General features: G+C 43.7%; 1 long non-coding RNA gene across 1 annotated transcript in view; it reads left to right on the forward strand.

Annotated features, from left to right (window-relative positions):
• Window positions 1-6,040, forward strand: part of LOC141249967 (uncharacterized) — a 98,974-nt gene extending 92,934 nt beyond the window's left edge. The window contains exon 3 of the long non-coding RNA XR_012312424.1: window positions 4,160-6,040. This is a non-coding gene — a long non-coding RNA (uncharacterized lncRNA). The remainder of the gene's footprint in view (window positions 1-4,159) is intronic.
• Window positions 6,041-7,544: the final 1,504 nt, after the last annotated feature.

A 7,544-nucleotide genomic window follows, 5' to 3' on the forward strand; every position in this document is an offset into this window, starting at 1 on the left:
GTATAGACCATGGAGTCCTTCAGAGCAGTTGGCACTGATCTCCCAGCTGCCAGACTCATCCCAGTCCCCTATGGGTATCGCTAGAATGATCACCACCATACAGGATACGTATCATGCCACTAGAATAGATCTGCAAGGGGTAATTAAGGGAAAATTGGCAGATGAAGCCCGCTATGATAGGTTGATAGATGAGACAAAAAAAAACAGTATGCCAATAGGACCGGACCCGTAGATGCAGAATCTAATGATGCAGCAGCTGGAGTCCTATTCGCAGCAGCGTTGGTAAAAGCATGTCAAGACAGGCAAGCAGAAAAGCAAGTTACACTAGAAGATAGAGTGCAAGGGAAGGAGGAAGATCCTAAGGATTATTTCTATGCACTAAAGAAAACCTGGTCAGAAATGGGGTTCAACCCCGGGAATAAGACTAGTGAAAGGGTATTAGCAAGTGCTTTCATGAATGGACTAAAGAAAGAGATTGCAGAGAAGGTAAAAGCAAGTAGACCAGACTGGAGATCAGTGAAGGCAGAAGATTTAGCTAGAATAGCTCAGGGGGCACAGCATGACATAGCGCAGGCAAAGAGAGCTGCCAGAATACATATAGTAGAGATGACCCCCAGAAACAACAGAGGCAGAGGACGGACTGAAGGAGGAGGACAGAAACTGTGTTACGGATGTAAAAAGCCAGGACATTTTAGAAAGAACTGTAGGACCAACCCGTATCCAAATGCTCAGAGTACGGGTCCTCCAGCCGACCAAACAATGCCCCCATAGGATGAGGGTAGCTTGCACATGAACCCCCTCATCTCCTTACCCCCAACTCCCAGTTGTATAGTGCAGGTGAACCTACCAGGGGGACATGAAATCGATTTCCAAGTAGATACAGGGGCCGACAATTCAGTAATTACGCAAGGTGATTGGCCATATACTGACACTGATTTTTCATATCATGTCATTGCCACCCCCTTCAATTCCCCGTCTGTCCTGCTCCCTGTCACTAAGAGAATTCCCCTGCAAATTCAAGGAGCTACTGTACATAGCCAGCTCATGGTATCGCCCCGAGGCCAATGTAATCTATTGGGAAATGATGTGTTGTCCCAATTACAAGCACATATTGAGTATCATCCCGATGGCACTGTCACCATGACCCCAGGTATAAAACCAAGTACCCTTTGCAAAATTATGTCACTAGATATTGCCAGCATAGAAGAGACAATTGAGTTTCCCCCGATATTAGAGCAGGCTGTGCCACATGATTTTTGGGCCTCAGACAAAACAGATGTTGGTAGGTTAATAGTTAGACCAGTAATGGTGAAATTAAAACCAGGAGCAATCTTACCTCAACAGAGGCAGTATCCCCTTAGCTCGGCTCAGGAGAATGCCATAGCCCAGCAAGTCTAAAAATTACTACACAGAGGAGTCCTAGTCAAAACCCAGTCCCCTTGCAACACTCCCCTGTTCCCAGTAAAGAAAAAGAGCGTGCCAGGACAACCAGCCGCATATAGAATGGTCCATGACCTCCGGTTGGTTAACAAAGCCACAGAACTTCTAACACCAGTTGTGCCCAACCCGCATACTCTTCTGTCACAGATACCTTCTAACTCTCTTTGCTTTTCAGTGGTTGATTTGGCAAATGCATTTTTCAGTGTACCATTACATCCTGACTGCCAGTACTTTTTTGCTTTCACATTCCAGGGTAGTCAATATACATGGACAGTGTTGCCACAGGGTGCCCAGAATTCACCCACAATGTACACTGCAAGTCTGCAGGAAATACTGGAGGGATGGTCTGAACCACATATCGTTGTTTTGCAATATGTCGATGACCTGCTCATTTGTGCCCCCTCCAGGAAACAATGTCATAGTGCAACTATATCGCTTATGTTGTTTCTCTATCGCGCTGGCTGCAAGGCATCGAAAGATAAGCTTCAGTTTTGTAAATCTTCAGTCACCATTTTGGGACATTGCATTACACCAGGAGCTCGTCATTTAACAAATGCACGTAAACAAGCAGTACAGGCATTCACCGTCCCCATTAATGTTGCAGCCCTCAGAACTTTTCTTGGACTTGTTTCCTATTGCAGACAGTGGATTCATGCCTTCTCTGTTTTAATGCAGCCCCTCTATGACTGTCTTACTCCAACACCTTTTGTACTAACATCAGAGGCAATAGACTGTTTTTATTCTCTCAAGAACCGTATTTTGGCCGCTCCAGCTTTGGGTACCCCTAATTATGAGCTCCCATTTACTCTGTACCTTCATGAACAAGCTGGACATGCAGCAGGAGTTTTAACTCAAACACACGGTGATAATCAGAGACCTGTTGCCTATTTTTGTGGCAGATTAGACGCGGTAGCCAGAGGTGCACCATCCTGTGTACGTGCTCTGCATGCTGTTGGACTATTACTCCATAAATCCGCAGACATTGTTCTTGACCACCCGCTCACCGTTCTAACACCTCATGATGTCTACACTATATTGAACCAAGTGCAACCCGCTCACCTCTCAGCAGCACGTCATCTTAGGTTACAATGTGCACTGTTAATGCCTCCCAATGTTTCTTTACAGAGGTGTACTACCCTAAATCCAGCAACTTTGTTACCTCTCTCGGATCTAAAGGAGGAGTCAGGTACTGTGCTTTTTAAGGAAGATCCAAGAGAGGAAGTTCCTCATGACTGTGTACAAATGATGGCACAAGAAACGGCAGGTTTAACTACTGTATTTGAACATGAATTACAAAATGCAGATTTTGAATTTTTTGTAGATGGATCCCGTCATCAGGACGATTCAGGTACCTTCCATACTGGATATGCAGTTGTCTCCCTCAATGCAGTAATCAAGGCAGAACCAATGCTCCCACACCAGTCGGCTCAAGAGGCCGAACTTAGGGCCCTAACCGAGGCCTGTAAACTAGCGGAAGGTAGTATTGTTAACATTTACACAGATTCTAGGTACGCATTCGGTATATCGCATGATTTTGGTCCAATATGGAAGTCAAGAGGTTTCCTGACGGCAGCAGGACACCCCATTAAGAATGCTGATGCGGTCTAGCAGTTAATTGATGCACTACAACTACCCAAACAAGTAGCTGTCATAAAGGTAAGAGCACATACCAGACGCACCGACCAGGTAAGCAGAGGTAACGCGATGGCAGATGCAGCGGTAAAAACAGCAGCCTGTAAGCCGCAACTAGGGTCAACAGTACATCAGCTAAGTGCCCCTAAAAACCCCTTTGTGTCGGAGGACATCTTATCCCAAATGCAGGCTCAGGCTCAAAAGGAGGAGGTTGATAAGTGGTTAAAGGAAGGTGCATGCCTGAATGAAGCAAATGGGGTATGGGGGAAAGGGACACGACGATGCCTTCCAAGGGCACTGTACCCAGCAGCTGCCCAGATACTACATGGGCCGACACACCAATCTAAAACGGGTGTGATGAGTGTGATGCAGAAACATTGGGTGGCACCAGGATTCTCCACCTGTATTGAAAACCTGGTACAAGGGTGCATGATATGTGCTACACATAATCAGGGTAGAGTAGTTAAAACACCACCCAAACACACCCCCCGGCCCCTCTATCCATTCCAGAGACTGCAAATTGATTATATTCAGCTGCCAAAGTCAGGATCATGGGAATATGTGTTGGTCTGTATTGATTTGTTCTCAGGATGGCCAGAGGCTTTCCCGATTGCCAAAGCCACGGCTGCGGCAACCGCAAAGAAACTGCTTGCGGAGGTGGTCTGCAGGTATGGGGTACCAGAGGTAATTGAGAGTGACAGAGGTACACACTTCACAGGTGAAATAATGAATGAAGTCATGTCAGCTCTAGGAATTCAACAAGCATTCCATACCCCATATCACCCACAAAGTAGTGGTAAAGTGGAAAGACTGAATGGGACATTGAAATTAAAAATTCAGAAAGCCATGGCTGAGACAGGAAAACCATGGCCGGACTGTTTACCACTTGCTCTGTTTTCAGTAAGATACACGCCTAATAGAAAGACTGGACTCTCTCCATATGAGATATTGCTTGGCAACGTACCCAGCCTAGGGTGTTTCTATCCGCAAGCATTAGAAATGAACAACCATGTGCTAAGTTCCTATGTGAGGGCTTTACACAAAAAGATTAAGCAAGTACATGATAATGTCTTCAGTTCTCTTCCAGATCCAGATCAAGACTCTAGCAACCATACGCTGCAACCTGGAGACTGGGTGGTTATAAAAAGACACGTGAGGAAAAGCCTAGATCCACGGTTTGACGGACCCTTTCAAGTTCTGCTGACCACAAGTACAGCCGTTAAGCTAGAGGGAAAAGAGACCTGGATCCACGCGTCCCATTGCAAAAAGATACTAGGAGAACCAGCGGACAAAGAATGATGACATTGTTTATACTTACCTGCCTACTTGCGACCACAGGTGCATGGACTAGGTTAGGCACCACAGATGGAGACGACAATAGATTCATTAGACACCATCTTGCTCTAATCGATGGACTAAAGGAGCAAAACCAGACCATTGCTAATTGTTGGATATGTACACAGGCCCCTGTGACATCCACTAGCATACCCTTTCTCGCTGTCCCGGTCTCATGGGAAGAGATAAACTTTTGGATGAACTGTTCAGATACTTGGGCCAATAATGCCACACAGAGACTGTGGAATACCACAGTTGGGATTCCCGTAGTAGGATGGACAGAATTTCCGTGGTGGCAAGGGAACCTGACGGGTCAAATAATTCCCAGGTTGTATTTAGCATTTAAAGGAGGGGAGTGGGTACCCCGAACCAAAACAAAAATTACTGATTTTGGTAAGATACCACAACAAGGGTTAAAAGTAAATTTCAAGCCCACCTCAGACAGTAGTGATGCCTTTAAACCTTCCCTGTTGGAAAGATATCTACACACTTCTTATTGGGTGAATAATGTCTATTTTAAAAATGGGACAAGTGATACCTGTGCCAAAATACCGGGCAATCTACAGTGTAATGAAAGCTCAAGTTATCAGAAAGGTGCACCTACATGTGGCAATCCTGATGCTGGCTATTGTTCTCCCTTAGGTCAGCAGCCTGGGTGGTGTATGATGTCAAATGTTTCTAAGTTTGTTGATTTAGTTCACCGTCTAATACTGCAACATTCAGCATTATGGAATCTCCCCGCATCCATGTATTGGGTATGTGGAGACAAGGCTTTCAAGTGGCTCCCAGTAGGAGTAACAGGAACTTGTACCTTAGCCAGATTGACACCCGCAACTTATATTGTTACTCCAGACCAGCTAGATCCTTTGTCTATCCCAAAACATACACTGCATAAGCGATCAGCAGACAATAAAGAAAGACCAAGTGGGAAACCCCATATAGTTCAAATGGGAGGGGTAAACAAATTTTTCAGTGCATTGTTTATATACCCTATGTTGACACAAACGTGGGATAAATTAGTAGAAGCTACAGACTATCTTGATGATCAGATTTGGGATATTTTAGAAGTAGTTAACGGATCTCTTGCAGTACAGAATCAATTGATTATTGTCACGAACCAACCTACCCTTGTACTAGATTATTTAACAGCAGCACAAGGAGGGATGTGCCAGATAATAGGGCCCGCATGCTGCCATTACATAGACAATTCTAGTGTACTGACGCTGAAGCATAAGTTGGAAGATGTGGTAAAATTAAGGAAGCTTTATGATGAGGCCAACCTCAAGAATCAGGATTCCTGGTGGGCAAACACCTTTTCCTTTCTAAATCCCGCAAATTGGTTTAAAGGTATCGGTGGGTGGTTGGCTGGTATAGTGCAAGCTATTTTACAGGTTTTGCTAATGTGTCTTGCGGTTTATTTGGTTTTTAAGCTTTTTCTAATGTGTATTCAGCGTTGTACTAAAAGAAAACATAGAGATTCGTATTGATAAATGAAGGAACAAAAGGATGGAATGTTATAGCAGAAGATGGAGTCCCTCAAGTTTAAAGGCCCCATCTATGCTATATAAGTCTGACAGTTATTTTAGGTAAAAACAACAGCAAGCTGAAATGTTCCTTCTTGTATCAATAGCGTGTCCTTGCTAAGAAGATAAGTGTCCTCCCTGGCCAGATGTTTCTTCTTGTAGCAATAATGTGTTCTTGCAAGAAGATAAAATGGCCTTGCTAACCAGATACGTCTAATTAAATATTTTAAAGCATACAGAAACTAGCTTTTTTCGCTTGTTCAGCTAAACTGTATAATCGAACCATATATGGCAAATCCGTTTCCTGCCTTCAGGGTGTATATTATCCCTGTGTTTTGTAATAAAGTTTAGAGTATGTTTAGACACAAACATCCTGTCCTGTGTCTTCTTCTCTCCGATATTGTAATCCAAAGGATAGAAGACCAAGAATGCAGTGACGACAATGACATCATCTGGTTGCAACTTTCTTCCTTTGTAAAGAAATTGAACATCGGTGGCACCCCTTGAAGATTGTACTGCTGTTCCTTGTTGTTATGTATTATATTAAGTGCCTATATCAAGTGTAATATACAATGCACTGTATTTCGTTAGACATGATAGCTGTAGAGGGAGAGCATACTGCAGACACAGCCAGACCCTGCAGCAAGCAGAAGTTCTAAAGAAGAAAATGTTTCTCTAGGAAAAGCTAATCAGTATGTGATAGGGAGAGAGGAAGTGAGACACTGAAACCAGACCCCAAGGGTGTGTGACTATAGCAAGCCTATAACTGATATGTGGCTGTGGCCCAGAACAGTGAGACAGGAGAGGAGAGGAGAGAAAGAAGCCAATTTCAGTGCTACAGAGCTGGAGGTCCTGCAGATAGTCATGTGTTAAAGGGGACCCCGAGACAGCAGGCAATAGGGACAGAGGCTGCGTGTAAGCTGGATCTGAAAGTGATAGAGAAAGAATACTGGGTTTTCCAGACAAATGCACGAATACTGCACTGAGAGTGAGCAGTGACAGAAAAAACAAAAGGAATAACTCATGGTAGCCAATAACACCTACTGTGGGGAAAAAAGTATTTGACACACTTCCGATTTTACAAGTTTTCCCACCTACAAAGAATGCAGAGGTCTGTCATTTTTATCGTAGGTACACTTCAACTGCGAGAGACAGAATCTAAAAATAAAAACCAGAAAATCACATTGTACAATTTTCACATAATTAATTTGCATTTTATTGCATGAAATAAGTATTTGATATAATAGACAAACAGAACTTAATATTTAGGACAGAATTTTTTGTTTGCAATTACAGAGGTCAGACGTTTCCTGTAGTTCTTGACCAAGTTTGCACACACTGTCACAAGATGGCGTCGTGGGACTGGGGCAGCGCCGAAAAAAGGTGAAGACGGTGGCAGGTAACTATCAGACTAGGGTCAGTGACCTTGGTGCTTTAAAAGATTAGTCCAGAGGTTGAAATAATTTTTAAAAGGGCTCAGACTGATATAAAAAATAAAACAATTTATATTCATCATCAACGATCTCCCTTCAGACACATTTCCAATGTTTAATTGCTCCACAATGGTCCATACCTCCTGATCACCCGCGACACACCATATATGACTGGAAATGT

The sequence above is a fragment of the Phyllobates terribilis genome, unplaced genomic scaffold (genome assembly GCF_046119375.1).
Source record: "Phyllobates terribilis strain yellow unplaced genomic scaffold, ASM4611937v1 Scaffold_2__4_contigs__length_985480577, whole genome shotgun sequence".
NCBI lineage: Eukaryota > Metazoa > Chordata > Amphibia > Anura > Dendrobatidae > Phyllobates > Phyllobates terribilis.